This window comes from Passer domesticus, chromosome 31 (genome assembly GCF_036417665.1).
Source record: "Passer domesticus isolate bPasDom1 chromosome 31, bPasDom1.hap1, whole genome shotgun sequence".
NCBI classification, from domain to species: domain Eukaryota; kingdom Metazoa; phylum Chordata; class Aves; order Passeriformes; family Passeridae; genus Passer; species Passer domesticus.
Window position 1 is genome coordinate 88,122 of NC_087504.1, and position 26,625 is coordinate 114,746.

Below are 26,625 nucleotides of genomic sequence, written 5' to 3' on the forward strand. Positions count from 1 at the left end.
CTCGCTGCTGGGCCGGGGCGGATTCGGCAGCGTCTTCGCAGCAACGCGACTCTCGGACGGCGCCCCGGTGAGCGGCGGGGCCGGCGGCGGGCGCAGGAGGAAGGGGAGGAGGAGGAGGAGCAGGGCGGAGGAGGCGGGTGGAGGATGGGGCTGGGCAGGGTGGACAGCGAGCTGAGCCCTGTTCTGCACTTGGCTTGCAGGTGGCCATCAAAAGGGTGCCACGGAACCGCGTCCATCACTGGGGTGAGCTGGTGAGTGAGCGAGGTGCTGTGCTGGGCAGGGATGAGCCGAGGCCCGGCAGGGTGGGAGCCGCCAGGACGCCTCGAGGGAGAGCGGGCGTGGGGCCAGCGCAGGGCGCAGAGCATCCCGGGCTGGCTGAGGGCTTCCTGACCCCCGGCACGGCATCAGCCCCACTGACGGCATCGTGCTCGTCCCACAGCCCGACGGCACCAGCGCTCCCCTGGAGGTTGTGCTGCAGGACAAGGTGTCCAGTGGCTTCTCCGGTGTGGTCCAGCTGCTGGAGTGACCAGGACCCACCATCTTCTTTAACTGGAGCTGTCAAATCTTTCAGCTTTTGTATGTTTTTGTGGATGGATTCAGAATGATCAGACAGGTTCATACAACACACAATCCTTCACATTCCTCACAACCATGTCCATATGCCAGTGAAAGAAAATCAACTGCAGCTCTATTTTGAAGGGTAGCATGCCCAACACTATTAACATCTGTCAGCATATCACTGATTGCAGTGGATGTGGCATTAGTTTGTTTACTCAGCCAAGATCCAACCTGATCTAATTGTTTCAATGCCCTGGCTGATTGGGGTAAAAACCTGCTGAAACCCTTTTGGCAACATTCCAAGGCATGAAATCACTCTTACAGTTTTCATGGTAGTGATGAGCAGATCTTGTTCCCCTGTGTTTCTTCTTAATGACTGCTTTAGCAGTAGGTGCTATCACAGTGAGCATTCCAATGCTACATGGGGCACCTTCAGGGTGTGATGGGATGCCCTGCCAAGCCCTATCTCCACCAATGAACTAACATCCTTTTGGCAATTGTCGTGGATATTGGTCAGCCTCGGAAAGCACGTCCCAACTGTTTGAATAATTACACCAAAACCTAGAATTTCTATATGCAAAATAATGGGGAGTAACATTGCACTTTGGAGGATCACCTTCTTGCCAATCATTAGCTTCAAACGTAAGGCAGAAATCCATTGTTAAAAGACCAAGGATTTCAAATTCTTTGGGTTCAGGTCCTGCTTTGGGAAGTTCTTTGGTCCAAACGTTCCAATCCACTACAGGATTGCTCCAATTGTCAATATCACCAGGCTTACTACTGAATTGCTTTTTGACCAAGGGCAAATCTTCTACTGGCACACTGACTAGACATGTAGAGAAAAGCTTTTCTGGTTCCAAATTAGACAAACTTATGGTGTTTGAGCCTGCTGCCTGGTGGCTAAAGTCACCCAAACATTTGGTTTTGGTTGTTCCGCTGGCAAATCTGCACTACAAGAACCAATTAAAACTAAGCAACACCAGTGTATAATTTGATTTCACTCCATCCTTTTCATGAGCTAATTTTCGGCAAAAGATCTTCCCATATATATCAATTTAAAAACTTTGGTTTTGACTTTTCATTAAAATTTTGCCTTTGAAAGTCCAATAGAGGGGATCTGTAACATAAGAAAATAAAACCCATGCCTTTGCCAAAAAAGCTCTACGAAACCAACAACTGACACATTTATAAATAGCATAAAATCAGAGTTTGCAGGTTCCACTGATGAACAAGGAACGTCAGGCGTGACCTGTGATCCTTCTGTTTGGCTCACGTCTGCATACTTGAATGAATTGTCATAATTGCTTTTAATCAAGGAGAGTACATTGGCTATTTTAGGCTTGGAAATTTTCCTTTGGTTTGAAGAGGAAAGTAATAAAGTCTCTTTGGCCACCATTGATTTCACTGCCACTAGCACAGAGTTATTATTATCGTGGTGGGTGTATTTATCAAGACCCCAAGGCCCCTTGCCATTATGATTTTGGTCTATTTTTGATGGATTCTGCAAGCTGAGGTTTGAGTAGTTCCAAGTCTGTGTCTTATGTTTCTAACTGACATCTTTCAAAAGCAGAATGAGCTCTCTCATTCTGGCTTGTCAGCGTTAGAGCTTGGTTCTGCATGAACCACATTGGATAATGTTCATCTGATGCCTGGCCAAATTCCACTGTAATTCCTTGGCCTGAGGAATATCAGGAAGACCTGCTGAGCTCCATGAACACTGTCAGCTGCATGGAAGAGAACATCCTTGGCTTTACTGAAGAAACTGGAGCTCAGCTTAGGTTAGATACTCTTGAGCAGGAGAAAGGCTGGAATCATTTTCCTGAGGCCTGTGTGCCCAGAGGGACTGAGATCTGGGGAGCAGCTGGGTGTTTCTGCACATGGATGTAAGGGGACTGCCAGGCAGCTGAAGCCTTAACACAGGCAAACACTCCCCAAGTCTTCTCAGGCAACACTTTTCTTCGGGTTTCAAATTGTTCCCACTTGTCTGTCTGTGAAGATGCCCCTAAAACCACAACGCAAGCCTCTCAGAACTGGTGTTACATTTCCAGCAATGAAGAAAAGAAACCCAAAGCCAACAAAGTTTCTAAAACAATGATTTTTAGAGAGGAACTTAATTCCCTGTGCTGGAAGGCTGGACATGAGGGTGTAAATGGCTCAGTCTCTTCTGCTTCTTTTCCAGTGCTGCTGAAACACCTAGTGACCGAGTTTTTTCTCATAGCCCAAGCCACGTTCTCCACGTCACCAAGCCAGAGCCTGGTGATGTGGAGAGCCTGCCAAAACCTCCTGTTTGTTTCCTGGCACTTTTTGGGATGGGCCTACCATTAATGCATTGACTTGAGTAGCCAAATGAGCAGAGAGCGACCATAGGGATGGCACCTCTCCTTCTTCTGACCATGGAAAGTTTTCTTTTGCTGCATAAGGGAAGCTGAAATTTTCCGACTGCTGAGAGTCGAGCTGCAGGTGTTTCCTGTGTGCCCAAGCAGGCATTTTCATCCCAATACATTTCTGCAGGCATCTTAATGTGTCTGTGTGGAATTTGAGATTTAAATGTTTGTTTCCTTACCTGAGGAATACCTGGTGGATTTCCTTTCTTTCCTTCCAATTACCATTGTTTTCAAGAACAAAGGAGAGAACTTGATGAGTTTTGTTTTATGGCAGCTCTGCTTAAGGGACCAACAAGCACTGCAGAGATGCCTTTCTTGTACTAATCCTTGGAAATAGCAGAGTTAGTATAGCAAAGTCACGCTTCCAAAAAGCCTATCAAGCTGGTGTGAATTCCCAGAGAATCAAACGTGCTTTGCTGATGTAGTTCCCACTTGTTAGGTCTGTCATTGAAATCAGCTGCCAAGGCAAGATCTGCAGGATGTTGGAAAAGCTGTGGGGTTTGGGTTTTTTGTAGGTGAAGGAAAGTCATCTCTGGGTCTCTGCCAGGGCAGAAACTGCCACTGCAGAGTGGAGCTTAAACAATGGGCTCAGGGAGAGCAGTTACAGATGGGCAAAGCAGCAGGTGGAACCTCCCTGTTTCCTTTTTCCCCAGCCTCAAATCCTGATAGGCACAGGAGGGAAACTAAAGCTGCAGGAGCCCAAGATGTTTTCACCTTGCCTGTGTGACTTCCTGAGCTGCTGCCTGCAGGCAGACGAGGCGCGGCGCTGGTCTGTCAAGGAGCTCCTGCAGGTAAAATGAAAAGGGGCTGCAGGTGAAACAAGGTGTGAAGGATGGGCTCCTCCTCTATGGAAGTCCAAGGCATCAGATGAGCCCCCTTCCTCCTCATCTCCACTCATGGTGCTCTTCAAATGGAAACAGTGAGAAATCCTAGAGTGGGTTGGGCTGGCAGGGCCCTGTAAAGGTCATCTGGTGCAAGTGTCCTGCAATGAGCAGGGACATCTTTAAAGAGATCAGATTGCTCAGAGCCATTTTCCACCTGACCTGGAATGGTTCCAGGGATGAGGCGCCTACAAGCTCTTGGGGACCCCTGTGCCAGTGTGGCAGAATGTTCTAAGTAAACAAGTTCTACCTAAGACCTACTCTGATTGCATCCCCTTTGTGTTTAGAAATATTTCCCCACATTCTGTTGTAACTGGCCCTGTTCAAAAAAGGTGTCCCCCACTTTCTTCAAAGCCACCCTGAATTTTGGAAAATGGCTATAAAATCTCCTTGGGCCTGTTCTTCACACAACTGAATAACTCCACCTCTCTCTGTTTTTCCTGAAAGGAGAGGTGCTCTGTCCTCTGACTGTTTTCTGTTGCCCTGTTCTGCAATTTGGTGGTGTGCCCCATTTTATCCAATGGCAAAAGAATTGAAGTAGAGCAATGCAGGGTACAGAGACATGAAAAGGTGGTGCAGGAACCCAAGGAAGCCAGGCCTGGCTGAGTGGTCAGTGATTTGGCTGTGGGCAGGAGGGGCTGCGGGGGGCTCACTGTGAGCCTCTGAGGGGCCCTGGTTTGTGCCCCCAGCCCACCCTTCGAGGTTTCTGGCATGCAAACAGGGAGAGCTGAGAGGGACTTGTCCCAGCCCCATCTGCTGCCTGGCACGCTCAAACAGACAGGAACTGCCCCAGGGTTACTGCCAGCTCGTGTGGCAGAGAGGGAAGTGCAGCAGCCAGTGCCACTGGGCTGTCCCTGCTGGGAAGGAAGGTGACATCCAGCACAGGAGGGGCAGGGCATGGAAAGGTAGACACTGCTCTGTCTCCCTGTGGGAATCAGCCCAGTGCCTGTTGTTCAAAGACAAGGACCAATGTGAGGCTTTGGAGTTTCCTGAAAAGAAGAAACTCCAAGGACTGAAAGCACCATTTCTAGAGCACTGTCAGTGCAAAAATCCCAGCAAGATGAAAACACCTTCATAAAAGGATGAGTGGGATTCTGGGCCAGGTTTGTCTGTGATGGCAAGGTCTTGCACATGATGATTGAGGTGCAGATGGTCCATCTTTCTGGATCTTTCTAGGAGCCCTGTGAATCCTGTGAAGCACTGAGTTTGGAAAGTCATGGTTCATTGACTTCTCTTGATTTTCTTTTTTCCTTTGTGCAGCATCCATTTATAACATCTGCTGAGCCTGCATCCAGCCTGGTGCCACTGATTGTTTCCTTGAAGAAGAGGAAGGAGACAAGAAAGTGAAAATCACATCAGCACCACTTGTTTCTCAACCAGCTTAGAGCAGGATTGTAGGTTAGGACAAGGTTAAGGGTTAGGGCTTGGTTAGATTTAGGCTTGGTTTAGGCTTAGGTTTTGGCTTAGGCTTAGGTTTAGCCTTAGGCTTAGGCTTAGATTTAGGCTTAGGCTTAGGCTTAGGTTTAGGCTTAGGCTTAGGCTTAGGACTAGGTTTAGGAGTAGGTTTAGGACTAGGGTTACAGTTAGAGTTAGTGTTATGACTAGCTTTAGGTTTAGGGTTAGTGTTAGGGTTAGCGTTAGCATTAGGGTTACAACTAATCTTAGGGGGTTAGGGTTAGGGTATGATTGTCTAATAGGTCTGCTGAGTAGGATTTGAAATTAATAAAATTTTTAAAACCAAAACTCTCCTTGTAATTTCCTTCCTTCTTACTCTGTGAATAAGCTCATGAATTCCTTGTAAATTGTCTGTTGTTTGTTAAAGGAGGAAGTCACCCCCACAGTGTCTTTGGCATGGTGTCAAATTGGGGAATGCTCTTCTTCATTTATCCTCTCCAGACCATGCTGCTTTTGGAATATGACCCACTTGTCTGGTTTTGGTCTGCTGTGGTACCTCTATTTGAGGTAGAAAGGGCAATGGCGTTTGCAGGGAAATACAATGGAGGAATGGGGCAGCCCAAATACTCTATGCGGATGCAGGCTCTCTGCTGTGACTCAGGAGCATTCAAGTTCCTGCCACTTAGATTTGTATCCCCAAGTGCAATCTCTTTGGCAGAAGGAGAGCCTTGCTCAAGTGAGAAAGCAGAAGGATCAGAGAGGGGGCTCTGAAAGGTCTCCTCTGGTGCAGAGCTGGCAGCGCCTGTGAGGTGAGAGCGGGCCCGGCCTTGGCCGGGGTGCAGCCCCAGCAGAGGCCTGGCAGAGCCCGGAGCAGCCTGAGCCTGGGCAGAGGCAGGCTGGAAGGAGGCCCTTGGAGCTGCAGGAGGCAGCAGCCGGGCCCTGGGTGCCTCTTCCTGGCAGCGGGCGAATCCTCCGCTCTCAGAGCCCAGGTGGCAGCTGGCTGCTCCCGAGGGGAAGCGTAGCCGTGCTGGGCACAGCCCAGACTGGAGGCATTGGCCGTCTGGAGTCTGCCCAGGAGCAGAGAAAGGCCAGGGGTAGGCGAGGGCCGGTGGCCTGGCTGAGGATTCCTACTCTTCTGCCGGCTGCCCTGTGACTCCTGGCAAAGGGCAGCAGTGTGTGCAGCACTCTGGGCAGCGGCGCAGGGAGCCGGGCTGCTGGGCAGGCTGGAGCACAGGGCAGCGTCCTTCAGGCACGGCACTTCTGCCAGGGCAACCCAGGCCAGCCTGAGGCACTGACAGCGTGTCAGCTCACATCTGCAGGAGCCAGTGCCTCCCACAGCTCTGCCAGGAAGCGCCTGCAGGCCTGCAGTTCTGCCCTGAGCCACAGCAAAGGTGTGAAATGCAGAGTGTTTTGCAGAAATATCCAGGGCCACCAGGCCAGCCTGCTTTGTGCTCTCTGGAGCACAACAAGTGCTGTGCAATGCCCCTCTGAGCTGCTGGGAGAGAGGTGTTAGAAATAAACAAATTCTTAATTACCATTAAGTGGAGACAAAGTCATTAAAGCAAAAGAGAACCTTCTTCTTAGTAAGGATTCAACTGAGCCGGCTGTGTATCTCTGTCTCCTAAGAGCTGAACATGCACACACACCAACACAATGCTGCTTTTGATTGCTTTTCCCAGCCTCGGGTGATCCCTGTCCCCTTCCCCTTTGGCTGGGTGCTAGGCAACTTCTATTCTCTCCTGACAGCCTACTTTTCTGTCCCCTCTCCTCTTCTCCTACCTCTCTTTTATTCTGGTGTTCAAGCCTGCCCCTTTTCCAGCTCACAGCAACACCCAAGAAATCAACTGGAACAAATGCAAACCAGAACTAACACCACCTAGCACCAACAGCTTTCATTCTTTTTTCTAATAACCTTTTGGCTGCAGCAAAATATTACCTCCTAGCTCTCTGAGGGAATCATGAGCCTAATTTCAACATATTTTTGGGATGATGATGCATCTTCAGTGATTAGGTTTTCTTTTGGGAAGGGTATAAGGACATGAGTTCAAGGCTGCAGGACAAACCAGTTTTTGTTAGTTAGAAATTTTCATTATGACCATCCCATGCCTAGTTTTTAACCTTTCTGTAATATCAAATGACCTCAGTTCTGTGATTATTATATCTGCATACTGGCTGCAAAAACCCAACATTAAAAGCCATGGTCATATTTTGGTTGAAAATTAAGAAAACATGCAAATTAATATTTCAGTGATAGCAGTGGCAGACCTTTTAGGTTTAATCCTATTCCTGCTATTTTCAGAAACCTGCTCTTGACTTCAACAGGAGCTGGCATGAGTGCTTAACCATGAATAAATATGGAAGGTAGTTGTTAATGATTTTCAGCATGAAAATTATTTTATATACACTGTAAACAGAAGTGACAGGTGGCAAATAGTCAGAAAACTCTGCAACTTAAAACCTGCTGATGAAGCACTTCTGTGTATACAGACCTAGCCTTCAAACACCTCTCAAAGATCTGTGGAGTTCATGGGAACCTCTAGTGCCTTTATTTATAGTACCTTTAGTTATAAAGGTGTAAATTTTAATTTCAAGTTGTGAACAGAAAGGGAATATTTAACCACGTGCAATGTCTTTAGACACTGCAATCAAGGTTTTCTTTTGCTCTACCATACTCCAGTGTATTTGGGAAAATAATCTTTATGCAAACCTGTGTGTCAGTGTAGTTAATCACAGTGGTATTGTGTGGATGGATGTACATAAAAAGTCTTGAGACAGAAAATATAAGTTCAGACCTTGTTAATACTTAGTAATAGATTAGGAGTGCTTTGGTTGATCTGATTTGGTGGGGTTCCAGTATCTCTTATTTTAAGGCAGTCTGTAAGATATAACTCTCTACCTCACACATAAAGTAGGTGTTCTGTCAAACAAACAAAACAAAACAAAATGGCTTGAGACAATTTGAAGTTTTTTGAGAATTATAGCCCATGCCTTGTTTGTGTATAGTGACTGTTTAGTGAATTAGCACTCCCAAAAGGCAGATTTGGATGCAGCAGTGGGGAACAAAGTGACACAGATCCCCTCATGCATCTAAAGGAGATCCCTTTATTGTAAACATGGCACCCTTTTTGTGCCTTTAGTCCCAACCTGACATAACTGAAACCAAACCGAGACCTAACAGACCTGAACAGAAAGAAGGCACTCATTGGCTGGTGCTCCCAAATGTCAGAGATGAGCTTGCTGCCAAGCCCCGGGATTGACTGCCAGGGGCTTCTCCCAGTCAGATCTCTTAGGAAGCTGCAAGCATTTCACCAGCCAGATGCCGAGGGGGTGTGCAGTTCAGACCAATGAGAATATGCAGACTGGGTCTTTCAAATGCTCTGTGTGAGGGGTAGGCTGGGAAATAAACCCTCTCTGTGCCACACAAACCTTGGGGCTGAGCAATCTCTGTCTCCTGCACCCACAACCCCCAGACGTGACCTAACACGTGGTGAACCCTGAAGTGATAAGAACTCAGAAGCACAGAGCAAAGGAGACACATGGCGTTAGAGCTGGAAATCGGTGTACAACCGGATTACAAGCAGCGTAAGAGCTGGGAAACGGTGTGGGAACCAGATTACAAGAGCAACAGGCCCAAATTGGTGTTTGGAACTGGAGAAATACAGCCTGGGAGCTGGGAATGGTGACAGAGCTGATATGGTGAAAACCTGGGACTTTGCTAAGTAGCATAAAGTGCTGCGAGGTTTCTAGCCCTGTATTTGTGGACTGGAATCACTTAGGAGACCATGGGAGCTTGGATGTCAGGACCAGAAAACTCTGTAACGAAGGTACTGATTTTCGTCCTCCAAAGAAGAGAAATAAACCATGATGAGTGAGCTCTACAAGCTTTATTCACATGGTGCGAAAACCATGAGCTGCACGTATCAAAAGGGGATGCTTTAGATTTGCCCTTTTGGGAGAGGGATGGACAAAATATATTTGAGGCAGTCTCATTTGGCGATGATGCAGCCATCGGTATTATAAAACCATGGACACTTGTTCTGGACTTATTAAAGAACTGGATTATGAAAGGCAAAGGGGGAAGGGCAGCAGCGCAGCCGCCCCTTCGTTCCACCCTGTGTGTGAGCTGGCATTGCCGCGAGACACGGCAGGCCCCGGCCGCTGTGAAAACGTGCTCTGCTACTGGGACTGTGGCTGACCAATGTGGAGCGGCTGTGGGAACCAGCACAGCCCCAGGGAGTGGGGGAATCCCGGAAAACAGAGACCATCCGGGGGCTGCCGGAGCCAAGGACACTGGTGTCGTCCAGAGGGCCGGTGGCGCCGATTGCACAATCCAGACACGTGGAGAGATGGCGGCCGCCACAGTCCCGGCAGCCGACCCGGGCGGGCACACCACGCCGCCCTGCCCTGGGGGAGCAGACCATGTGGGGAACGCTTCTGCTCCCCACCGGGGACACCATGCCATGCAGCCGCTCCGAGCCCTCCCGGGTTACAGGGGAATTCCGCAGCCATTACACCGTGCCACGTGGCCGCTGAGATCGCCCCCCACCATTCGCACCGGGGCCGCCGCAATTCCCATCACCATGGAAACCGAGTGGACTGGCTCCAAAGTCACCCCTCCCTGGAGCCCAGCGTGTCTGCATCGGGAGTGGCCCTGCCCCCGAGCCCCGAGCCTGCCTCCAAGGTCGGATCTGAGAAGAGCTGCAGACACCAAAGCCAGAAGCAGAGTGTAGGAAAAGCCCCTGCGGGGGCCCAACCAACAAAATATAGTGGAAAGAAGCGTGCGAGGGTGTGGGACCGTGTCAGCAATAGCAAGCAAGCCGTCCTGAAAAGATGCTGCTGGCCACATGCCACGGCCATTTCACAGCAGCTGAGAGAGGGCCACTTTCTCACCAAGTCCAACAGAAAGCCAACATTGCCCTACAAAGCTTTTCAAATCAAGGCTATCATGTTCCAAAAACTCTAACAAACACACTGAAGGGTTATCACACAAAAGTTAGAAAAATGTACAACTGTTTGTAAAATATGCCTTAGAGTTCATAGAACAATACTCATTATGACTGTTTGCAATTGTTAGGACCAAAATCAATAGGCCTATAATTGGGAAAATGTGCTATTTCTTCTTCAGGCAATAACTGCTGTGCATCAAGGAAGCCTTAGTATGTCTATTAATATGTGTTTTCCTAGTACTCCTACTAATTATTATTGCCTTGTTTCAAGAAGGATGGTTAAGATCCAAGGGATATCCACTAAGATACTAATTTTTAAAAAAAATATCAATTTGTCATAACCAAATTACTGCTGCAAAGTTCTTTCACTGAAGTTCTACCACTTGTCATCATTTTGTCCTAGATTGCAAGGTAATGTGTGTATTCTATTTGCCATCTGTTAGAGGTGTGGCTCTGTTATCTTCTCTTAATTGGGCAGTTTTCTTTATCTCTTCCATGACCAATCCTCCCTCTGGGAACACATCTGTGTTAATGGGCCACTGAGTGCCACAGCATGACTGATAAAACTACATCATCCCACATTGTGAGAAGCTCTGCCCAGAGGGAGGAGCCAAGCATTCCTAACTGGATATCATCTGAGATTTTGGACACCAGGACAGCCTTTTCCACTGGATTCCCAGAAGAGCAGCTGCCTTTTCCACTGGATTCCCAGAGGAAGACCAGGCCCATCTACACCACCACTGGATCTTGAGAGGATGACTACACCTTTCTACAGGATCACTGCTTCAACAGAACTACACCTGACACTCCAGGAGGACGGCAGCCATCATTCCAATTGGACTGCTACCAACCCCCTGACCAACAGGTGTCTCTTGGAGTGTTGGAGGACACAAGGCAGATGATGGACTTTGGACCTGGTTAACATAAGAGATTTGATAACAGGATGCCTTGGCAAAAGCAAATGGAACTTTGAAAGTTAGACTTAGATTGCAAGAAGATTAAATCAAAGAGGTTTACCAGAAAAAGAAAATCCCATTAAACTCTGCAAGCAGGAGATGTTGTTATATGCATAAGTTTGTGTATGTGATTTTAACCTAATCATTGTAGTACACATTACTAGTCTCCCTGAAGTAGTATATAATATAAAAGTGTTTGTATCCCACAATAAAATTGGATTCTATCACTGAGTCAGTCTTCCATCTCTCTCCATCGCTGACAGGTGTCAGGTTGTATTCTGACTCTGGCAGTGTTGTTTTGTATTACTGCATTGTTTATTTGACTTTTATTTTCTTCCCTAATAAAGAACTGTTATTCCTGCTCCCGCATCTTTGCCTGAGAGGCCCCCTTAATTTCAAAACTACAACAATTTGTAAGGAGGGGTTTCACATTTTCCATTTCAGTGGAGGTTTCTGCCTTCCTCAGCAGACATCTGTCATTTCAAACCAAGACACATTTTAAAAGTTAAAAGTCATCTATTAAATCACTAACAAAATGTATAACTTTTAACAAGGGGAGAAGGGTGGATTACTTGCACTGTTATTCATGTCTAAAGTTTTCGTGCACTAGATATTAGTAAAAGTTTGTTTTTAAAGTATAAATACAAAAAACCTCCCCCAACCAAGCTCATGATCCTGATCAAGCCATGAACTTGGCTGGTAAAGAAAAATATATTATTAAACCTAGATTCTCTTTTTCCGTTGAGAGAAATGAAAAAAGCCTCATCCAGAAGAGGTTTTTCTCAGGTTCTCATAGTGAAAAAGAGACTCAGGCAGAGCTCAAAACCCATGTTTTGTCCTTATTTTTATTTATTATACAAAGAAAAAAGGGGAAAAAGGGGTTGTTGTGAAGGTGCATCTTTGACTCTTAAGTAAATAATATAACAGTATAATAACCCTATGATATTCAGCTGCCTAAAATACACTTCAGTGGAAACCACAGACAAGCATCCTGAAGTCTACCTACCTCATGGACAGTTCATATAAGAACTTGATTTGTTTACAATCTATTCCTTAAAATATTAGACCACATCCTATTGTAACTGGTCCTGTTAAAAAAGCTGTCTCCCACTTTCTTCAAAGCCACCCTGAAGTTTTGGGAAGTGGAGCTAAAGTCTTCCTGGGGCCTGTTCTTCACAAAGCTGAATAACTCCATGTCCCTCCACATTTCCTGAGAGGAGAGCATTGCTGGCCAGGGGTCTGTGTCAATCCATGAATGGGACGGGAATGCTGAGGAACGCGCCTCGAGCTGTTTGTTTTCCAGCTGTTTGGTTTCCACTCTCATTACATGGTTATGACAATGGGAAGATGCCAACAGCTCACGTCCCCGGCAGCACACAAAGAACTTAATGTTACCTTACCTTAAAAAAGTAAACTTTTTTGACCAATCCCACAAAGCAAAAGCATATTGACAATAGTTCTATCCAACCCCTAGAAGCACAGGTACCTTTTGTTCAAACAATGCTTGCTTATTTGGAATGAAATACCCATTGTAAGCCTTAAAGTACAATGCACAGAGCTCCATTATTAAGCTCAGAAGTTCCTAATATCTCACTAGATATACTTTTCTGTAGCTTAGGGAGTTATTCTAGCCAAGCGTTACTACAAAGACCATTGTTCCATTTGTCCTCACTTTTTTACGTCTTATGTAATTTTGCTGCAGACTTATGGCTGCTGATTAGCTCTAATTGCAGTTCTTATGTCTTTGAGCCCTGCCTTTTGCAGCTTTCCCAAAACCTTCTGATTTTAAGGATTCCCACAATTCTCCCTCTCGGTTTGACTAAAAAAACCCTTCATAACCGTGTCATTTATTAACTGCCTTGCGTTTCATAGCTTTACTATAGGATATCGGCTTTTTACTTGCTTAAAGCATCCTTTTTGCTCACATTAAGCCTTGCTATTTTACAACACAGCAATTTTAATGTTGTGAAAGTCCAGTCAGTTCAAAGGGCATAAGTCATGTCTGATAGCAATTACAAGTCATTGTCAGAAGAAGTCTCACCTGTTCCAAGGTCTTAATTCAAAACCTTCTTCTATGTCAATACCTTCATCCACCATCTCTGTGAGATTTTGAGAACTCTCTGTGAATCCATTTCCTACCTATGTCTCTTATATGCTAAATACTTCTTTGATAGTTTTGTCCGTCATTTGTGGCACACACTGAGGTATGCAAGGTATTACTACAGTATCACTGCCAAAACACCCAACACATATAGACCTATTTTACAAAGTTCCCTTTGTCAAGGTGCAAAGCTCCATCCTAGGAACAAATCATCTAACCAGGAACCACCATCTTCTTTAATTGGAGCTGTCAAATCTTTCAGCTTTTGTATACTTTTGTGGATGGATTCAGAATGATCAGACAGGTTCATGCAACACAATCCACAAATTCCTCACAACCATGTCCATGTGCCAGGAAAAAGAAAAAATCAACAGCTGTTCTATTTCAAAGGGTAGCATGCCCACAATCTTAACATCTGTTTAACAGTGATATTAAACAGATGTTAACATCTGTTTAATATCACTGTGTTATTGCAGTGATATTGGCATTAGTTTGTTAAATTGTTAAACAATTAAAAACAACCAACATCAGTGTATCATTCAATTTTGCTCCATTCTTTTTGTGAGCTAATTTTTGGCAAAAGAACCTCCCATATCTTCCTCAATTTAAAAACTTTGCTTTTGACCTTTAATAAAAACTTCACTTTTGAAAACCCAATAGAGGGGATCTATAATGTCACAAAACAAAAACCACACTTTTGCCAAAAAAGCTCTACAAAACCAACAACTGACACATTTATACACAGCATAAAATCAGAGTTTGCAGGTCCCAGCAATGAACAAGGAACGTCAGGTGTGACCCGTGATCCCTCTGTTCAGCTGACGTCTGTGTACTTGCTTCTACAGTCTTGGACTCATCAACACCTTCTGGGGTGTGATATGGTTTGATGTTTTTCACTGGGACCCACTTAATTCCTGCACCTGTAGAGACAGAAGCATACCCTTTGCCCCAAGTGATTAATCAGAAAGGACCTTCAATTTGTCCTGTCCCAGGGTTTCTAATTAAAACAGGGGGATTTTCTTTTCATTTTGCGTGTGTGTTATTTGAAAAATGCCTAAAAATTGGTGGATCAGGTTCTGCAACAGAGCAGTTCAAGAAATGAAAAATATATAAAGCTTTGTTCAATCTCATCTGTGGTGTGATCTCTACTCCCCCCCTCATTCTTGATCAAGAATCTGTTCTAATGTCTGATGTGTCCTCTCAACAATTGCTTGACTTGTGGGAGAATGGTGATGAGCAATCTAATCCTTTAAAAATGTGGCCAATTTTTGAGATATATATGTGGGACCATTGCAGACTTTTACTTTTTGGGGCACACCCAATGAAGCAAAAGCTTGCAAAAAATGTTGACAAGCATGATTACCTGTTTCACCTGTGTGAAGAGAAGCAAAAACTGCACCAGAGAATGTGTCTACTGAAAAATGAGTATTTTTAAATTTACCAAAGGAAAGGTATTTAGTAATATCCATTTGCCACAACTGCAGGCTCTGCAAACACCGCGGGTTGACCGCTCCTGTAGAAACAGGAGGCTGCACAAGCTGGCAGTCAGGGCAAGTACTGATGACAGCTTTAGCCTGACTTTTAGAAATTTGAAACATTCGCACAAGTGCTTGCACATTTCAGTGAAAAAGGACATTACTCAGTTTTGCTTGTTCAAAAATGTTTTGCAAAGTGTTTGAAATAACCATTCCCAGTTTGTCTGCTCTCGCATTTTCTTCCACTAGAAATCCAGGAAGTGAAGAATGAGCCCTGATGTGAGAAACAAAATATGGATTAGTTCTATATTGCAATGATGTATAAAGACAGGGAAGCCAACAATATAAAGTGTCATTACTAACATCCTTTAGAACTGATCCTTCTAATCTTTTAACCACATTAGCAACAGAATCTCTGATTAAATTAAAAGGTTGTGGGAAGAGCTGAAAAGCCTGAACCACAGCAGCAAGCTCAACAATCTGAGGAGATCCTTCTATTATTAGAAAATCTGATTCCCAGGTTTTAGATGTTTGGTTCAACCAAATTACAACTGATTTATGACTTTTCCCAGATCCCTCAGGGAAGAGAGTTATTGCATTTAAAGGTTCCTCACTTAACATAGGTTCCTCTCTAAAACTCAATTTTGCTTGCAATAATTTGTGAGCCACGTAAGGAACAGAACAAATACCTGTAAAATTTAATAATGCATATTGTAAATCATCAGAATTTTGCATTGCCCAATCAAGAGAATCTTTTTTTCAGTGGTAAATAGATAACTGCAAATTCTTGACTTGCTAAACTGAACAATCTTGTTCTGGCCTTAATGACAATTTGTGCTATAATCCCTAACACTGTAAAACTAGTCTTTGGAAACCTGTAGGGAAGACAAACCCATTCTATTCTCAACAAAGGATATCTCTCAGAAAGGTCCCACTGAAAAATGAGACCATAAAGTCACATTTTTAATGTGACATTTTTAAAGAAAGAAGTCCAGGCTGAAGAGGTCCCATGTCTTCAGTCATTCCATTCATCTTCCTCAGGTCATGAAGCAACCTCCAGGAACCCGATGTCTTCTTGTGGATGAGGAATATTGGTGAATTCCCGGGACTATTCATGGGTGTGATGTGATCTTGGACCTCTAATTGCTCCTCTACCAATCTCTTAAGGATATTTAATTTTTTCTCTGTTAAAGGCCATTGATCAATCCTTATAGGATTATTGTGTGGCAGGGGGCCCTCGAATGGGGGGAATAATGTGCATTGACTCCATGATTGCAGAAGGCTGAGCAATTGCTTTATCGAGCTATACTATATTATAGTATAGTATAGTATAGGCTGAAGAATTGCTTTATTAAGCTATGCTATATTATATTACACTACTACATTATACTACTAGGAAAAACCCATCTCCATTCCCAGCCAGTCCAACACACTGGATCCAATTGGTCAAGGAATCCAACACCAGCACTAGAGTCCAATTAGGAAACTACCTTTTGGTAAACAACCTCCAGAACACATTCCACATGTGCACAACAACAGGTGCAGAGATTAAGAGAAGAATTAGTTTTCTCTGAGCTTTCTCACAGCTTTTCAGGAAAATCCTGACAGAGAATGAAGTCTCTTTCTGTCCACAGGTGTGGAGGATTTTGTGAACAGCTGGCTAGCTAACAAAGGTCACACTGACATAATACCGTTAGTTAGGGATGAAGGAGACGAGGATAGGAGTCAGCAGTCAGTGTCCAAACCTGGCAAGGGCACTGTGCCCTTGGTGCAACATCAGGATGTGGGAGAGGATCGTTAGTTAGAAACATGAAGAAAATATGTAAACAGCTGCAGCATAGTAGCCTCAAGAATGATAAGGTAGGCGTAGTTAGCTGATAAGTAACTAACCAATGATGAGCTCACTTTTTGCAATATGTATTAGCCTCATTAACACCAATATAAATGTATGTGCCTATCAATAAAGTTTGGAGATTTGCTGATCACTCATATTGAGTGCTGCATTTCTTCCGCCGATTACCACAAATGGTGACCCCGGACGTTAAATCGGTAACGGCAACCACGGTGGATCGGTGAAGGAGTTCGGGTCCTACAGCAGCAAGGACGGCGAATAAGCACTGCTGAAAAAGCGAAAAGTGCCGCGCCCTGGGTGACCTTATAGAAGAGCCCGGCCGATACATGCTGCCGAGACCTTGAAGGGCTGCAAAAACGTCGACGTTCTCAAAAATGGAAATGGAAATGGAAATGGAAAGGCAAGCAGCATATTATTTATTTACTTGCTTTTTAAAAAAGCGTCAGGTTAAGGACATAGACTTGCATAAAGAGCTCCCACAGTTGTTAGCTTGCGGGTATGCACAAGGAGTTTCTCAAAATCCTTATACAGTACATGAATTAACAGAGTGGTGTAAGTTCGGGACCAGGAAAGCGACAGGGGCCGCGGGAGAGCCCGGGGCAGACACGGCGGCGAGAACGCGTATGGTGGCGGTGGCATGCTCGGTGCCGGCGGCGGTTACGCGCACCGCGGGTCCAGTGACACGCACGGTGACAAAAACTCGCACGGCAGCTGTCCGTGGGGAAAGCGCACAGATCGCGAGGCAAGTGCCAGCCAGGGCCGGGCCAGACAAGGCGAGACGCGGGGACCGAATATGCGGCAGCGACAAGCGCAGTGCCAGTGGTAGCGGCGGCGGACGCGCACCAGTAACGCGAAACCCGAAAGCTGGAGCTGGGAGGGCTTTTTCACTTTTTGCAAGCGCACAAAAGCACCAGCGGTGCGGGACATGCCCCCGCTGGCTGCGGGTGTTGGCGCAGAGCCAGGGAGAACCAGCCCGAGCAGAGATCCAGGCAGAGCAGAGCCCAAAGGAGATCGGGGCTGCGCAGGTCCGGGCGAGAGCGTTCCTTTCCGCACCCCCGGGATAGCGCAGACTGAGGCTCTGATGGAGCAGGCAGAGACGGGCGCGGGCAGACATTCCTCAAAGCACCGCCCTGTCACAGCTGCCTAGCAACCACAGCAGACAGCCCATCCCAGCAATTCAAACAAGTGTCTGAGAAAAAACAGGTCAGGAATTTTCTTCAATATCAGGATGAAAAACTTCTGAAAATTCACACAGTGCTTCATCCAGAAGTTATACGGGGCATTTTACCCAACTGTTCCACAGGCTTTACAGTTTCTTTACCAGTTTTTTGGTTTTTTTTTTTTTGTAAACGTGTTTGCTTTTTTAAAACTGTTAGAGTATTTGGGTTTGATTGCTTTAAGTTTCATGACTTCATTGCCTTTCCCTTACCTGAGGCAGGAACAACCTTCTAAGGGAACAAAATCTAAATAAACTTCCTAGTTTCTTTTTGGACTACATGTGAGAAGATTTAAACTGTAATATTTCTGTATACTATGGTCTTTATGGTCTTTGCTCTCTTCTATTCATTAAGAGATGGCATTAGATAAATGGATGTAAATGTGCTAATTGTTTTTGTACTGTCCTTATTTTATATGGAATTATTTGTGTTTGAAATTATCTGTCATCTTTCTCAGTTTTGTTTTAAAATATCTATGCAAACTGTCCAGCCTTACCAGCCTGTTATCTTTCAGTTAATGATTGTTGTCAATCAGTAAGAAATCTCAGTATAACAAAATGCCAGCTTAATTCATTAAAAAAAAAAAAGGAAAGAAAAAAAAAAGAAAAAAAAGAAAAAGGGAACTGCTTCTATTGTAAAAAATTATTCCCAGGGAAACAAAATGTCGTGTAAAGATGAAAGTATTAGTAAAGATTTAATTACCCAAGGTGTCTTGGAAGACAAAGCATTTGGGAAAGGTCAATCAGACCCTGTTGTGGGGTCATCAGTCAATTCCCCAATGATTCAAAGTTTTAAGAATTATTTATATTAAGTTTATAACCTTTGTTATTTTCAGTTTTTGTAAGTAATGCTGATAGATAGTGATTGTTGTTAATACTAGATGAATACTTTGGGAAAGTTGTCTTAACCCCTTCAAGAACTTCTTGTTAGGGAGTTTTCAGATTTTTGTGATGAGAGTTGTTGTTGGTGTGTTGTTGTAGTGTTTGCAGCCGGCTTTCATGTGTTTTTCTATTTTTTTTTGTGTGATCACCTGCAAGACACGTGTCTCTTCACAATCCTGTCTTTTATTTCCTAACTATTTAGATGTTTTTAAGGGTTTTTATCCAAATTGCCAGTTTTGTAATTCTTTTAATTATTATTACAGGAATACTCCAGCAGAGAATTCAAGAAGTTTGCTGTGTTTGGAAAAATCTCTGTCTTGACAGAAACTTCAGAAGGACTCAATTGTTTGATAATTTAATTGGTTTGTAACCCTAAAGTTTTTTGTTTATAAGGATTGTTTTTAAAAGTCCTGTTTAAAAAGTATGTTAAGTGACACTCACCAATTAGAGTTCGGGCTCTGGCCAAGCTCTAGCTCTATTTGGATGGAGTGATTGACAATCAACCCAGATGTTTTCTGCATCAAATAGTATTCAAGTCCTTTTGACTTGGCAATTTGACCATCTATGACGGCTGAGCCATTTTCAGAGGTGATTTGGAGAAACATGAATCCGGACATGATTTCTCCAGTTCTCTGTCATTTTAAGGTTTATCAGCTGTTGCAGACTCTGGGATAAGAGTTCAGTGTTGTAGTGTTTGGTAATTTTCTGATTTTGTATGTGTTGTTGATTGTGTGTATTATCTGAATTTATTCCTAATTACTCTTATCTTAACATTTCTCTATGTAACATTGCAAAATGAAACCAGGACCCATTCTTCACCTCTAAGATTTTGAGAAAATTCTTCAGTCCTGCGGGGACGTGGGATTTGTTTGTGTTTTAACAGGTGCAAAATCCAGATGGATTTCAATGAAGAATGTGAAACTTTATCAAGAGCAAGAGAAACGTTGACCATTCAACAAGCAAAGAAGACAGACACTGGACTGTGTGATGCAGGGCAGTGTCCGGAGACGAGACCTTAACCTCCCTATACAGCTGACAGTTTGGTGTGGAACTAAATATTTACTAGGTGCACTTACTCAGCAAAACAGAAAAACGGGGGAGGTGTGGGCCTTGGAATGGATATCTCCTCCACTTCAACAGCATAAAACCCTTCTTCAAAAAATTGAAATTTTGGCTGAGCTGCTCAAAAAGGGTTGTGAACGGACACTACAGATCATGGGAAAGGAGCCTGATCAGATACGGGTACCAATGAAGAAAGATACATTGACCTGGTACCTGTTAAACAGTGTGGAATTACAAGAGGCACTGTTGGGAGCCGGAAGTGTGATTGCCACTGATGATATCCCCAATATACCGTTGAATTGGGTAGGGCAATGGGGTTGGATTCAATGCCCAAAAAGGTCACAGAAACCCCTGTCGGATGCTATAACAGCCTACACGGATGCGGGAAGAAAATCCAAAATTGCTGCAGTGACCTGGCAGGAAAAGGGACAATGGCACCATCAAATTCTCCAGGCCTCCGAGCTGGATACTTTACAAACGATGGAGTTACTGGCTGTTGTTTGGGCCATAATGCATTTTTCTGGGCCCCTCAATATTGTGACAGATTCTTTATATGTCGCTGGAGTATGCGAGCGAATAGAAGATGCCTCTATAAAAGAAGTTCAGAACAGGAGGTTACATGAGCTGTTTATACAGTTACAGAGGACAATTAAGCTGAGGAAGTATCCTTTCTCTGTCATTCATATCAGAAGTCACAAGTGGGATATTGGTCTGGGAGAGGGTAATGCACGAGCAGATAAGCTAGTCTCAATCACACATGTGACTCCAATTCCCAGGCAGACGTTGGCCAGAGAGGCACACTCCATGTTTCACCAAAATGCAAAAGGCCTCCATAGAGAATTTCAAATATCTATGGAAGAGGCACGGGCAATAGTCAAAGCCTGTCCCATATGTAGTCATCATAACGGGGGCTGCGGGTTAGGTCTAGGAGTTAACCCCAGAGGGCTGAAAACAAATGAGACCTGGCAAATGGATGTCACACATGTTGCTGAGTTTGGAAGGATAAAGTATGTGCATGTTACTATAGACACCTACAGTCATTTTATATGGGCCACAGCACAAACTGGTGAGAAAGCAGGGCACGTGGAAAGGCATCTCAGTAGCTGCTTTGCTGTAATGGGAGTGCCACGACATATTAAGACAGACAATGGACCTGCCTACAGCAGCAAAAGAATAAAACAGTTCATGCAAATGTGGGGGATTGAACACGTGACAGGCATCCCTAATTCCCCGACAGGACAAGCGATTGTAGAGAGAGCTAATGGTACCTTGAAGAAATATCTAGGTAAATACAAAGATATTGGAGAGCCGCAAGAGAGGTTGCTAAAGTGTCTATTTATCTTAAATCACCTGTGTGTTTTTGGGGAAAGCAAAGTTCCTGCTGTAATTCGTCATTATGTAACAGAGAAAGATAGTGTGAAGCAGGACGTATGGGTAAAGTATAGAGACCCCAAGACAGGACAATGGCAAGATCCTGCTAAGGTATTATACTGGGGCTGCGGGTATCTTTGTGTTTCTACCCCCACAGGATCCTTGTGGGTACCTGCTAAATGGACCCCAGCAGCCGTGTTAGATGGAACCGGACCTCAGACAACTGAGCGAAGAGGACGGTCGGCGAGTGGAGGCAAAGCTGCTGATCACCATTCGACCGATACTTCTCAAGCTGAAAGGACAGTGTAGCTTTGCCATTGACCGAGCGATTGATCGGTGTCAATCTCTGGACTGTATACTAAGCCTGATTCCGGCGCTTCATACGTTTTATTATAGAGGGCCTAAGAGATTAGCTTGTATTAAGTGTCAAAATACTCAGTGTGCTGCATGGATATTGTTCTTTTGCGGGGGGTGTCAGCAAACTAAGTGGGTGCATCAGTCCCAGTTACCTGAACTGTGGTGCAGAAGCTGTGCATTTTATTGGCAGCAGGACTCCTGGCAAGCAGAACTCCAGGCCTTTACAGGATTACCTGGCCGCCAAGGGTTACAGTTGTATGAGTCCCCAGAACAGAAAATTCTCGCATGGTTTAGGTGGGAAACCCAGCACTTTGCCAGACGCGCTTTAGGGCAATCTCAGTCGTGTATCCTACAGTCTAAGTGTGGTCGGGGCATTCCCCTCTCCCGGCTAGATGTAATAGGTCCGATTCTGGGGGATCAAGATCCTAACCAAGCGTGGGACGATTGTTTAAGAGCTCTAAAAAGATTAAGTCTGGGCGGCTCAAGAAAGAAAAGGGGGAGAGGAAGGAAGAGACATTCTTAACGGCTTGTGGGCAACCTGTTAATTCCCCAAATGTCTGGATGGTTCAAAACAGCGCCCAGGAAAATCAGGGTGATGTGGCAGACTTATGCTGCTGTTTTATTCGTATTTGCTCTCTTAATAGACAGCCCAGACATTGCCAAAGGAGTGGGAACCCACCAAGCGTGGGCCCCACCTCAGCCCAAGACTAATATTTAGATCACCATGGCAAATTTAACTAACCAGGAGGCTATTTGCTTGTCATTATCTTCTCCCGGTAATCCATTTACAACCTGTTTGGTTGGGCTACCGGCAGATCCCTGGCCATGCCCATCAAAAATACCCACCTGCAAAACCAATGACGCCAGGGTCAGTGTAGATAACTGGGACCAATGGATTTCTCATTTTCCTATAGCACCACAGGAACCCCAAGAATTGGAACTGTTAGGCTCAGTGATGGCTGGTGCGTGCCTTAGGTTTAAGCATAAAAGTCAGCTGCCAGCCAAAAACTATTCTACTATTGTAACCTCCAGCATGGCCATTTACCGCAATGCAACGACCTGGTGCAATTATACCACAAAGAGGATGTCGATCTCATCAAATGACCCTATTCAATTACCAGCAGGTTACTTTTTAATATGTGGGGATCGTGCTTGGCCCGGTGTCCCATCGATGCTGAGCGGGGGGCCATGTACAATTGGACGGTTGTCTCTACTCACACCCAATACGTCAATGATCCTTAATATGAGCCGCTGCTATCACAGAATTAAAAGAATGGCCCATGCGTTTGCTGCTGACTGCAAAGATGATGTAAAATTTTGGTCCCCAGGGGCCATAGTGGCAGCATCCTTTTTAGCTCCAGGGGTATCAGCAGCAGGTGCCCATGCCATTTTAAACAAGCTAGGATGCTGGCTTGCTAAGCAAACTAATGCCACCTTTTTAGCACTTTCTAACCTTTTGCTTGATGTTGATTCTATTCGCTATGCAACGCTTCAGAATAGAGCTGCAATTGACTTCCTTTTACTGGCACAAGACCATGGTTGTGAAGAATTTGAGGGCATGTGTTGCATGAACCTCTCTGATCATTCCCAGTCCATTCATTCCCAGCTCTCTGAGCTGCGAAGGTTAACTGGAAATTTACAGGTAGAATCGGGCTCTGGCATTGATGAATGGCTCAAATCATTAGGCTTGGGATCATGGTTGCGCTCTATTGTTAGAATTATCATTATAGTAGGCATTATAGCTTTGTTAGTAGTGTTAGTTTTGCCTTGTTTTTGCATGTGCTTACAGAACATAGTTCAAAGAATGCTATCTGCTGCATTTAATCAGACTATGCTTGTGCAACAGAAAAACAGGGGAAGTGTGGAGGATTTTGTGAACAGCTGGCTAGCTAACAAAGGTCACACTGACATAATACCGTTAGTTAGGGATGAAGGAGACGAGGATAGGAGTCAGCAGTCAGTGTCCAAACCTGGCAAGGGCACTGTGCCCTTGGTGCAACATCAGGATGTGGGAGAGGATCGTTAGTTAGAAACATGAAGAAAATATGTAAACAGCTGCAGCATAGTAGCCTCAAGAATGATAAGGTAGGCGTAGTTAGCTGATAAGTAACTAACCAATGATGAGCTCACTTTTTGCAATATGTATTAGCCTCATTAACACCAATATAAATGTATGTGCCTATCAATAAAGTTTTGAGATTTGCTGATCACTCATATTGAGTGCCGCATTTCTTCCGCCGATTACCACACACAGAATATGTGAATACCACAAGAGGATGATTGGATTTCCAGTTCAGGTTTAAAGTGGTAGGTTTTGATGTGGTTTGCTCCCTTCCCTGACGGTGAGAAGCTTCTGAACAACAAAAGGACACACTGTGGCTGTCCCTTCTTCAGGAGCTCTGCTTTACACTGTGTTTTCTTTTTTTTCTCTCATCACTCCTGTATCTGATACAGAAGAACAGGTAGTGTTGGCACAGTAACCAGCTGCCCCAGGAGCCCTGCCAAGAAAGGCGCAGGAGCAGAGCTCCAAGTTCTTGGCAGTAGGGTTATAAATAAGTTAGCTTTTGTAGGCGGGGACATGAATTATTACTTAATGCAATCAATTGTTATACTTAATTTAGGTAATAAGTTATAGAGTAATAAGTTACGGAATTAAATGTGCTGAAATAGGAATGCATGCCCAGTAGAGGGAGGGTGGTGAGATCTGGGTAAGGGAATTTGCTAGAAAACTGCCTCAGGAGATGATGACATTAATATGAAACATGATCGCAAGAGCAGGCAGCCAATGAAGCCTCAGAACTCTGGAATGATTGGCCAGAGATGCACCATTTTATGGAGCAACCAACAACCAAGAAAAGGAGCAAGCAACAGGTGGATTGAGAGTGCACCACTCCTGTGGCTTTAAGAGACTTTAAAAGCCGCGGGTGCTGAGCACCTGGGTCCTTCTGCCCAGCCCGTGCCCAAGGAAACACCCTGTACAGCACCCAGCATTGTTAGCTTGGAACTCGGACTTGCCGCCCAGGTCCCAGGCTCACCCTGGGCTCTCCTCTGCACTTGTCTTGACTTTCAATAAACAGGCCCGAGCCTTTGAAAAGATCTTGGCTTCATTTTGCCAATTTCACTCAGCAGTGAGGCTCTTAAGACAGGGTGGCCAAACAAACTTTCTGCTTGTGTTGGGTTTTCACCAGCTAGCGGTCACGCGAGTTTTTCAACTAGAAAATATTTTCTGCTGAATCATGACTCCTGTCACAAAATGTTAACTATCCAAATCTAGCACACAAATTCCACACTGAGAGGAGCTAGAAATAAATTTATACTTCTTGTACTAGAGGAATTACTTTCATCTATACTACAACACTTATCTTTCAGCCAAATGAGGCTGCCACATAAAGGAAGGAGGTCAAGGGCTTCTCTTTTCTTCGCTACTTTTTTCCTATTCTTTTTGCTTTGTTTTGTGCTGTGGCCTCATCACAAACCAATATAGAATGAGATTGGTTTGCCAGACAGCAAGCTGGCACCTGATGAAAATAAATTGAATAAATGTGGAAAGCAGAAAATGGAGTGAAATTTCTTACATGGATAAATAATTCAACTGTGTTAACTGTGCTATTAGACCTCTTAAAAAAACAAACAAACAAACAAACAAAAACAAACAAACAAAAAAAAAAAAACAACAAAAAAAAACCAACAACAAAAACCCAGCAGATGAAAAAGTCACTATGGCTTTCAGAATCCATTAAGATACAGAGTTGGATATATAGAAACAAATAATGTAAAGAAAAAACCCTTTTCTTTGATTGCATTAAACAAATGTTAGTGGTGGAACATCAGTTACTGCATTCACCTACTACACGAAGAGAGCTGTCACATGCATGTGATATAGAAAACACCCACCCACTCAGCCTGAAATACCCACAGGCCCACTTTTGAGCAACTAGTGACATGTGCTCTGTATGCATCACCACTCTGCAGTCAGGTTTCTTGTGTGCCATCAGGATGCCTATTAAAGATGGATATCATAAAAGGATTAAGGAGTCTGTCACATGCATTGTTTTCTGCTCTATTTCCTAGCCTGAGGGATTAGTCGGTGTAAACAGCTCAGGATCTCCACATTTTCCAGATGAGTCTGTGAACAGAAAACAGTCATGAGAGCATCCAATATGAAACTTGGAAAGAAATGTGATTGAAGGCTGTCCTGACTTGCAAAATGATTGGTGCTGGTTTGCACTGTTGGAAACTCCTTGCTCTATGCAACCTCTTGTTTTCCTGACAATGAAGTCTGTCATTCCTGAGTAACAACAGGCTCACACTTCCATAGCAAAAAGGTACCATCACAGCACCTAGGTGTATTTCCAGTCAATCACAGTCCATTTATATCTCACTAAGCCATTCTGAAAGCTTCCTTATACATTTTACATCTTATTAAAAACCTATAGTATTTGTTTAAATAATTTAACTTTGGAGACAGGAAGTTTTAGAAGTGACTCTCACAGCTGATGTTCTTTAAGTTGCTTGCAGCTGGTTACTGCATAAAGCAAGCTGCTGAGATGGATGTCAGGTCCCAATATCCCTAAAGATTAGTAGATGATATTGGTCCCAAGTGCAAAATCAGCATTCAAATGTCATGTATTATTCAAAGCATCAGATATTTCAAGTATGAAGAGACATGGGTTAGCTTCTTCTCTAACAAAAAGAGTTTCCTATCTTATAGGCTGGAGATGATTTAAACAATTTAGAAGTGATTTAGAAATCACTTGGGGTGATTTAAACAGAACTCTCCACAGCTCTCCCACAGCTTTCTGAAATATAGAAATAGTATTTAATTTATGCAGCCATTTGTAAAGAAGAAAAGAATTTCTTATGTTCAATAAACAGAAATTCTTTTATTCATAAAAGTCATCCTAATTTTACAGAACAATGAAAGTAAAATCAGAAAAATACATTTCTATTTACAATGCAATTTTCAGAAATCCTTTCTCTGCTAATTCATATTTGATGGGATTTTTTAACTCTTTCACCTGCACTTTCAGAATGCAGTCTGCTCAGAATAGTGAGCAAGTTTCTCCTAATTCAAGAAGCTGCTCAACTGCAGAGCATTGACAACTGCCTTTGTGAAATCCAGTATGAATTCACTTGTGAAAGTCAATTAGAATTTGGTATTTGGTTAGAGATTCTTATGCACACAACAT

At 44.2% G+C, this 26,625-nt stretch overlaps 1 long non-coding RNA gene across 1 annotated transcript; it reads left to right on the forward strand.

Moving 5' to 3' along the window:
• Positions 1-219: 219 nt before the first annotated feature.
• LOC135287937 (uncharacterized) lies at positions 220-6,009 on the forward strand. The gene is made up of 3 exons (XR_010351363.1): positions 220-251; positions 440-3,733; positions 5,084-6,009. It is a non-coding gene; the product is annotated as an uncharacterized LOC135287937 (long non-coding RNA).
• Positions 6,010-26,625: the final 20,616 nt, after the last annotated feature.